The sequence below is a fragment of the Bison bison genome, unplaced genomic scaffold (assembly GCF_000754665.1).
Source record: "Bison bison bison isolate TAMUID 2011002044 unplaced genomic scaffold, Bison_UMD1.0 scf7180017864041, whole genome shotgun sequence".
NCBI classification, from domain to species: domain Eukaryota; kingdom Metazoa; phylum Chordata; class Mammalia; order Artiodactyla; family Bovidae; genus Bison; species Bison bison.
This window is the reverse complement of record NW_011494613.1, coordinates 6419463-6429947: the sequence shown is the minus strand read 5'-3', so window position 1 is coordinate 6429947 and position 10485 is coordinate 6419463. Positions and strand designations below refer to the sequence as shown.

General features: G+C 37.9%; 1 pseudogene; it reads right to left on the bottom strand.

Moving 5' to 3' along the window:
- Nucleotides 1–9646, bottom strand: part of LOC104985280 — a 22495-nt pseudogene extending 12849 nt beyond the window's left edge.
- Between the last annotated feature and the right edge of the window lie 839 nt (nt 9647–10485).

Genomic DNA, 10485 nt, shown 5'->3' with positions numbered 1-10485 from the left:
TCAAGGCTATGGTTTTTCCAGTGGTCATGTATGGATGTGAGTGTTGGACTGTGAAGAAAGCTGAGCACCGAAGAATTGATGCTTTTGAACTGTGGTGTTGGAAAAGACTCTTGAGAGTCACTTGGGCTGCAAGGAGATCCAACCAGTCCATTCTGAAGGAGATCAGCCCTGGGATTTCTTTGGAAGGAATGATGCTAAAGCTGAAACTCCAGTACTTTCGCCACCTCATGGGAAGAGTTGACTCATTGGTAAAGACTGATGCTGGGAGGGATTGGGGGCAGGAGGAGAAGGGGACAACAGAGGATGAGATGGATGGATGGCATCATCAACTTGATGGACATGAGTTTGAGTGAATTCCAGGAGTTGGTGATGGACAGGGAGGCCTGGCATGCTGCGATTCATGGGGTTGCAAAGAGCTGGACACGACTGAGTGACTGAACTGAACTGAAGAACATTTTAATAAGTTAAATATTCCTATTATTTTATAATCATGTCTCTACACACTGGAAATCATCCATGATCCTAGAATTTCCGTAAAATGAAATTGAACAAAAGAGAAATTTGGCTACCAATCACATTTAGTTGCTGAAAGGCAAGCAGAGGCAAAACTGAAGCAAACCAAGTAAAAAGGCTGCACCTGATCACAAATTTCATCTGATCCATTTAGTAAAGTGAAAGTGAAGTTGCTCAGTTGTGTCTGACTCTTTGCGACTCCATTGTCTGTAGCCTATCAGGTTCCTCCATCCATGGGATTTTCCAGGCAAGAGTGATGGAGTGGATTGCCATTTCCTTCTCCAGGGGATCTTCCCGACCCAGGAATCAAACCCGGGTCTCCGTCATTGCAGGCCGATGCTTTACCATCTGACCCATTAGGGCACCTGATCACAACTTTCATCTGATCCATTTAGTAAAACAATTGTACAATTCCTTTTGACTTGTACTGTCACCACACATTATCCTATTAATTTCAATGGGAAAATGAGAGGAATGTTGAAGACAGTTATCTTAGGCTTTCTAATCACTGCTTATATTCATGACCTGCTTCATTAGAAATATGGAGGTAAACATATATATGAAAAACTACACTTAGAAAAATAGATCTCATATTGGACTATTGCACATGTTATCATTTTTTTTTTGCCACACAAGGAGGCATGTGAAATCTTAGTTCCCTGACCAGGGATGGAACACCCATTAGCTGTAAGGGAAGTGTGAAGTCTTAACCACGGGATGACCAGGAAAATTCCAATATAATTACTAATAATTATATTTATTGATATATGTGCTCACTTTTGAGGACCATGTATATCTTATACAGTAGATTAGAATTCAGGTGACTCATTTAGTTGGCTCAGCCCAAAAGAACCCCAAACCATATAGCTATCAGTTGACAATCACGGCCAACATCTGTACTGATATGGGTTTCTAATGTCTGTATATATCAGAAGATTTGTGTATATTTCACATTACTATATTAATAATATTCACTTGAATTTTTCTAGATTATCAAAATGTATTCATATATCTGGAAAACAATCAGAAACTGCTACTAAATATAATAACAAAACCAAATAAACTTATTTTAAAAATTTAGAAATAACTGTATTTCCTCATTTATTTTCAAAGAAAAGTCCAAGAAATATCTAAGAGATACTATGTTATACCAAATTGATACTATCTCTAAAATAAAGCCAAAAAGTGAACTTCTAAAAATATTCTAACGTAAATATGATTTAGAATAGGGCAATTTGAAATTAAAAAGAATAGAATTAAAAAATAAAGTCAATAGGAAGGGAAGTAAAAAATCAATGTCAATAGTTTGGTTAATTATGCTTTGATATAAAGAATTTTGCAAATTTTAGAAATAATTAAATACATTTTTATTCAGTATAATAAAAATTAGCATATTTGCATGAAGGCATGTCCTAGATTTATGCAAAGTGGTAAATATAAGCCAGCAATTATAAATATTTGTGAATAAATTTAGCAGAACAACTGAATCACTAAAACTTTCCCCATCAAAGTTGAACTTAAGCATCTAAAATTGCTCAAATAATACATGTGGAAATGTGAGCTTTTCTTATGTTTACTGAGGGCTAAAGAGCTTATTTTGTCAGAAATATTGTGGGTAGATCATAAAGTGGCCAAGTGTGGAAGTTTGGAATTTCTAAAGATGGCCACTACTCTGGGTCTAGAATTTTACCACTCCTGCATCAGGGATTGATTATATCTTCTTCCCTTGAAACTGGGTAGAATTTTCTGACAGGTTCAATGAAGAAGTGCAGCATAAATGATCCCTGTAATTCTGAACTGATGTCACAAAAATAGTATATGTTTCAGCCTTCCAGTGATAATCCATCTTGTAACCAAGCCACCATACTTGGCAAAAGCTCAAGTAACCTGCAGAAATACCTTTGAGGACAGCGGAAGTGCCCTGCTGAGCATCGTGTCCACAGCAGGCAGCGTATGGTGGCCACCACAATGATCAGTCCTGAAAGTGAGTCCTCCAGCGTGCAGGTGAGGCACTCAGCTGACCTAAGAGAGAGAGTTTCCACTACATTTCATGTTTAAATGAATGAGAACGTGTTTGAGAATTAACTTACTATTTTTTTTTGTTTTTTTTTTAAGGAATATTTCTGGTTTAATGAAACTTCCCAAGTGCCCTTGTTAATAGTTTTTTTAACTAAACAAATAATTATCTCATTTTTTTAGTGGAGAAAAATTTCCGTTTGAGTTTGTTAAGAATTAGGCCATGTTTGATCAACTTTTTATTGTTTTGTTTTTGTCTCTTTGCCTCCCTCCACTCCCCAATTAAGGCTTTGCTAAAGATTCAGTGAGATGGTTGAGCTAACTTAATGTTTCTTCATTTACTAAAATTTGTATTTCATAAAAGGAACACCTTAATATGATTGACTATAGAAATAATTCATTTCTCTTGGGTCATTCTCATTCTCTATTCTAATTTTTCCAGATACCCAGAAGCTATAGTTGTTGGCTTGAGTGAACACACTGTAATAGTTCAGTCATATCTTTTCTTGTACTGTGGTAATCTGTTGAAATGTAGAAATAAATATTGGAAATTATTTTCACTCAAACTCTGTTTCTGTCTCTTTGTCTCTCTGTCTCTCTCTCTCATATCATCTCTCTCTGTCTCCAATCAAGACCCTTAGCAAACTCAGAGGTAATCTTAGCCTTGCTTATCCACATAAACAGATAAAGCTAGTATGAAATAAGTGAAACCATTGTTTTAAGTTCATCAAATTCTATTTACCTATATTTTAAGACAAATAATGTGACAGATCTTTGAAAAGTACTTTATATACTTAAACTATTTAATGTAAAACATATGCATGAATTCCAAATGTCAAAATGATAAAACCAGGAATTATGAATATACACAAAATCATTAAATTCAAATAACCCTCCTACCAAGCTTCTAAGATACTCCTACAGCTGAATTGCTGCTTCTAAGACCACATGTTAGAATATCAAAATGTAACAGGGTCCCTCAAGGACTATGTAGCTCAACTGAACAAGTTTAAGAATTAAGAAGTTCACATAGCATCTGTATCTCCATAAAGCAATTGGAAATGTTGCTAATCTGAGTACTACCAGATTTCAGTGAGAAAGGCTTTTCTTGATAGGATTTGAGCTGCCAACTACTCAGAAATTACATTACAACTCAAAAACTGATAATATGTGACTACACACTGCTAAATTTAAAATGGGTAACCAAAAAGTAGATAAGCACAATGGTGGTGTCACTCACCTAAGCCAGATGTCCTAGAGCGTGAAGTCAAGTGGGCCTAAGGAAGTATTACTATGAACAAAGCTAGTAGAAGCAATGGAATTCTAGCTGAGCTATTTCAAACCCTAACAAATGGTGCTGTTATAGTGCTGGACTCAATATGCCACCAAATATGGATAATTCAGCAAAGGCCACAGGACTGGAAAAGGTCAGTTTTCATTCCAACCTTGAAGGACAATGCCCAAGAATGTTCAAATTACAGAACAACTGTGCTCATTTCATATGCTAGCAAGGTAATTCTCAAAATCCTTCAACTTAGTCTTTAACAGTACATGAACTGAGAACTTCCAGATGTTCAAGCTGGATTTAGAAAAGGCAGAGGAACAAAAGATCAAGTTGCCAACATCCACTGGATCACTGAAAAAGCAAGAGATTTCCAAAAAAACATCTACTTCTACTTCACTGACAATACTAAAGCCTTTGACTGTGTGGATCACAACAAACTTTAGAAAATTCTTAAATATAGGAATATCAGACCACCTTACCTGCCTCCTGAGAAACCTAAGCAGGTCAAGAGGCAACAGTTAGAACAGGACAAGGATTAATGGGCTAGTTCCACACTGGGAAAGGAGTACAAAAAGGCTGTTTACTGTTACCCTGCTTATTTAACTTCTATGCAGAGTGTATCACATGAAATGCCAGGCTGGATGAATCACAAACTGGAATCAATATTTCTGGGAGAAATATCAACAACCTCATCTATGCAGATAATACTACCCTAATGACAGAAAGAGAAGAGGAATTAAAGAGCCACTTGATGAAGGTGAAAGAGGAGAGTGGACAAACCTGGCTGAAAACTCAATATTCAGAAAACTAAGATCATGGCATCTGGTCCCATCAATTTCTGGAGAAAAGGTGGAAGCAGAGACGGATTTTAATTTCTTAGGCTCCAAAATCTCTGCAGACAATGACTTCAGCCATAACATTAAAAGATGCTTGCTTCTTGGAAGAAAACCTATGACAAACCTAGACAGTATTTTAAAAGCAGAGACTCAGTTTGTCCACAAAGGTTTGTCTAATCAAATCTATCATTTTTCCAGTAGTCATGTACAGATGTGAGAGTTAGACCATAAAGAGGGCAAAGTGCCAAAGAATTGATTCTTTTGAATTGTGGTGCTAGAGACAACTCTCAAGAGTCTCTTGGACAACAAGGAGATCAAACCAGTCAATCTTAAAGGAAAGCAACCCTGAATATTCATTGGAAGTATCAATGCTGAAACTGTAACTTCAATACTTTGGCTATTTGATGAGAAGAGCTAACTGATCGGAAAAGACCCAGATGCTGGGAAACATTGAGGGCAGGAGGAGAAGGGGACAACAGAAGATGAGATTGTTAGATGGCATCTCTGACTCAATGGACATGAGTTTGAGAAATCTCATGGAGATAGTGAAGGATAGGGAAGCCTGGCATGGTGCAATCCATGGGATCACAAAGATTCCAACACAACTTAGCGACTGGACAAGAAAAACAAGAACAACCTACTGTATAGCACATGGAGATTTGCTCACTATTATGTGGTACCCTGGATGGTAGAGGAGTTTGGGGAAGAATGGACACATGTATGTGGGTGTGTATGGTGAGTCCCTTTGCTGTTCATGTGAAACTATCACAGCATTTTTAATCAGCTATACCTGAATACAAAATAAATTTAAAAAAAAAGAATACATGATTATAATAATAGAAAGCTTCAGAAAACTAGCAACTGAATTGAGCACTCAGGTAAAGAATATAAATGATTTCCTTTATTATCTCAAGTGAGTATATTTGCCTCACATTAGATTATTAGGTCTACCTTGTGCTTGGGCATGCTAAGTCGCTTCAGTCGTGTCTGACTCTTTGCGACCCCATGGTCTGCAGCCTGCCAGGCTTCTCTGTCCATGGGATTCTCTAGGCGAGAACACTGGTGTGGCTTGCCATCCCTCCTCCAGGGGATCTTCCCCATCCAGGGATCAAACCTGTGTCTCCTGTGGCTCCTGCATTACAGGCAGATTCAGTATGGCAACCCACTCTAGTATTCTTGCCTGAGAGGATCCTATGGACATGTATAAATAAATACATTGAAACAGAAAAAGAAAAGAAAAATATCCCTGCTTTCACATAACTTACATTCCACTGGAGGATAAGAGTGATATAATATAAAGTAAAAACTGTAGAATATATGTTACATGATGTGAAAAGACATTTTTGGTTTTGGCATTCTCCCCTTTTCTTTTTCTTGTTCTCTATTTTTTGAGCTTTTTAGAATTTTATTTTAATTTAGAAGTCGCTTAGCAGTTAGTTTTTGGTGGTCAATCTAGGGATTGTTCAGCATGTATATCTCCATTTTCCCAGTCAGTTATTTTAAAATCTCTGTATTATAATTTTTAGTTCTAAAATCTGCATTCAGTATTTTGTTTTTTGTAGTCCTCTGCTGAAATTTCTTTGCATTCTTCATTGTGTATATACACAATGTATCACTGAAACCTTTAGCTTTTATATCATATATGTATGCCGCTTTTGCTGCTAAGTCGCCTCAGTCAAGTCTGACTCTGTGTGACCCCATAGATGGCAGCCCACGAGGCTCCTCCGTCCCTGGGATTCTCCAGGCAAGAACACGGGAGTGGGTTGCCATTTCCTTCTTTAATGCATGACAGTGAACAGTGGCCAAAATATTGGAGTTTCAGCTTCAACATCATCACCCTTCCAATGAATATTCAGGATTGATTTCCTTTAGGATGGACTGGTTGGATCTTCTTACTGTCCAAGAGACTCTCAAGAGTCTTCTCCAACACCACAGTTCAAAAGCATCAGTTCTTCAGTGCTCAGCCTTCTTTATAGTCTGCATATAAGTTAAATAAACAGGGTGACAGTATACAGCCTTGGTGTACTCATTTCCCAATTTGGAACCAGTCCATTGTTCCATGTTTGATTTTAACTGTTGCTTCTGGACCTGCATATAGTTTTCTCAGGAGACAGATCAGGTGGTCTGGTATTTCCATCTCCTTCAGAATTTTCTACAGTTTGTTGTGATCCACACAGTAAAAGGCTTTGACATAGTCAATAAAACAGAAGTAGATGCTTTTCTGGAACTCTTTTGCTTTTGTGATGATTGAATGGATGTTGGCAATTTAATCTCTGGCCCCTCTGCCTTTTCTAAATCCAGCTTGAACATCTGGAAGTTCACATGCTGTTGAAGCCTGGCTTGGAGAATTTTGAGCATTACTTTGTTAGTGTGTGAGATGAGTGCAACTGTGCAGAGCATTTTTACTGCACAATTGCACTCATCTCATATGCTAACCAAGTAATGCTCAAAATTCTCCAAGCCAGGCTTCAACAGCATGTGAACTTCCAGATGTTCAAGCTGGATTTAGAAAAGGCAGAGGGGCCAGAGATTAAATTGCCAACATCCATTCAATCATCACAAAAGCAAAAGAGTTCCAGAAAAGCATCTACTTCTGTTTTATTGACTATGTCAAAGCCTTTTACTGTGTGGATCACAACAAACTGTAGAAAATTCTGAAGGAGATGGGAATATCAGACCACCTGATCTGCCATGCAGTAGTTTGAGCATTTTTTGGAGAATGCAATGGCACCCCACTCCAGTACTCTTGCCTGGAAAATCCCATGGGCGGAAGAGCCTGGTAGGCTGCAGTCCTTGGGGTCACTAAGAGTCAGACACGACTGAACGACTTCACTTTCACTTTTCACTTTCATGCATTGGAGAAGGAAATGGCAACCCACTCCAGTGTTCTTGCCTGGAGAATCCCAGGGATGGGGGAGCCTGGTGGGCTGCTGTCTATGGGGTTGCACAGAGTCGGACATGACTGAAGTGACTTAGCCGTAGCCATTGAGCATTTTTGGCACTGCCTTTCTTTTGGATTGGAATGAAAACTGACCTTTTCCAGTCCTGTGGCCACTGCTGAGTTTTCCAAATTTGCTGGCATATTGAGTGCAGCACTATAATAAAATCACCTTTTAGGATTTTAAATAGCTCAACTGGAATTCCATCACCTCCACTAGCTTCGTTCTTAGTCATGCTTCCTAAGGCCCACGTGACTTCAGTTTCTAGGATGTCCAGCTCTAGGTGAGTAATCACACTATTGTGGTTATCTGGGTCATGAAGATCTCTTTGTATGGTTCTGTGTATTCTTTCCACCTCTTCTTAATATCTTCTGCTTCTGTTAGGTCCATACCATTTCTTTCCTTTATTGTGCCCATCTTTGCATGAAATGTTCCCTTGGTATTTCTAATTTTCTTGAAGAGATCTCTAGTCTTTCCCATTTTATTGTTTTCCTTTATTTCTTTGCATTGATCACTGAGGAAGGCTTTCTTATCTCTCCTTGCTATTTGGAACTCTTCATTCAAATGGTTATATCTTTACTTTTCTCCTTTACCTTTGGCTTCTCTTCTTTTCACAGCTATTTGTAAGGCCTCCTCAGACAACTATTTTGCCTTTTTCTATTTCTTTTTCTTGGGGATGGTCTTGATCGTTGCCTCCTGTATGATGTCACAAACCCCTGTCCATAGATCTTCAGGCACTCTATCAGATCTAATCCCTTGAATCTATCTGTCACTTCCACTGTATAATTGTAAGGGATTTGATTTAGGTTATACATGAATGATCCAGTGGTTTTCCCTACTTTCTTCAATTTAAGCCTGAATTTTGCAGTAAGGAGTTCATCATCTGAGCCACAGTTAGCGCCCAGGCTTGTTTTTTTTTGCTGACTGTATAGAGTTTCTCCATCTTTTGCTGCAAAGAATATGATCAATCTGATTTCAGTATTGACCAACCACCTGGTGATGTCCTTGTGTAGAGTCTTGTCTTGTGTGTTTGGAAGAGGGTGTTTGCTATGACCAGTGCATTTTCTTGGCAAAACTCTATTAGCCTTTGCCCCACTTCATTCTGTACTTCAAGGCCAAACTTGCCTGTTACTCCAGGTATCTTTTGACTTCCTACTTTTGCACTCCAGTCCCCTATAATGAAAAGGACATCTTTTGTGGGTGTTATTTCTAGAAGGTCTTGTAGGTCTTTGTAGAACTGTTCAACTTCAGCTTCTTCAGCATTACCAGTCGGGGCATAGATGGGGCCTACTCTCTTGCTGTGAATATATATACCTCATTAAGCATAAGAAGAGTAGCTGCTCTAATATCATTATCCAATAATTTCAAAATCAAGTCATCTTGCACTGGCCTCTGTTGATATGAATATTACTTTTCCTTCAGAATGAGTCATATATTTCTTTCTTGAATGCCTATTGATTTCCGGTGTAACACTGATATTGTCAATATTACATTATGAGAAATCAGCATTCTGATATATATTTGTGTAGATTGTCAACATTTTTATTTAAGAAAGCCGTTAACCTGGTTATGTTCAAACTGCCCGTTCCCTGGTAAAGTTCCCGTTCAGTGGTAAAGAATCTGCCTGCAATGTGAAAAATTGGGTTCAATCCCTTCGTCAGGAAGTTTCCCCCAAGAAGAAAATGGCAACCGACTCCAGCATTCTTGCTTGGGAAATCCCGTAGACAGAGGAGCGTGGCAGGCTACAGTCCATGGGGTCACAAAAGAGCCGGACATGACTTAGTGACTAAACAGTGACAACAATTCAAACAACAAAATTTGTTTTATTATACCTTGGTGGTGAGGGGCAACTCATTAACACTTTTACACTCATTGCTTTGAGTCTGTCTGCACATGTCTGGCTTGGGGTCAGCCAGAGATGAGTAAAGTTAACAAAGAGAATTTGGGACTACCATAGTTCAGGTTTTTTGTTTGTTTTTGCTCAGTAACCCCTCTCACTCTGTATGGGCCGTATAATTCCCAAAGTTTGCTCCCACTCTTTTCAGGCCGTTAGCCATCCTGTGTCACATCTGAAGGACCTGCAGCAATATCAGCTCACCCCACATCAACGCTTTCCTCCAAAATTCAGCTGCCTCCCAAAATATGTCTACTTTGTTTTGTTCTCCAAATCCCTCCTGTAGTTTTTGTGTGTGTTCAGGTTTTATACTTAAAAGAAAATAATGTTGTCAAAATTTTACAAAGCCATCCTAAAAGCATGGCAGTTTTTTTTTTTTTTTTAAGAAAGAGTAAAATGAAATACCCTGGAACAATTCTGGTCATTTCCATGTTTCTGTATCTTTGACTTATACATGGAATTACTTTGTACACAAAAAGTATCACTGAATCTTTAACTTATACATGGAATATTACTTTGTACACAAAAATAAAAACATCTCTCAACAAGACATAATTCTACATGTTGCTCTTTTGAAGTTTTAATGAGGAAATAATCTTGCACTTAACAAGAAAAAGTGGCTTTACATTATTCACCCTAATTTCCAACCCAGGTCTACATAGAAACCTGTTTTTGGACCCTTAGTTAATGCTGAAGAGTAAATCAATGTGAATACAATTGTTCTCATTATGTAGACAGGATTCACAAAACTGCTTTAACTTTCTTTCTGCCTACTTTGACAATCATAGTCATTTCAATGATTACTAACTATGCTAATAAAAAAATTATACTATAAAAATCATTCAATTTCTTCCCTCCCAAGGAAAATATGTGTTCCATGTCCTAAGACAAATTATTTCCTATTTCAACAATATTCAGCAAACATTACAAGAACGTATTTCAATTGTAAATTCTTAGTCTTGCTTCCCTGGTAGCTATTGTATCTGCTTGGTAAGAATTCTG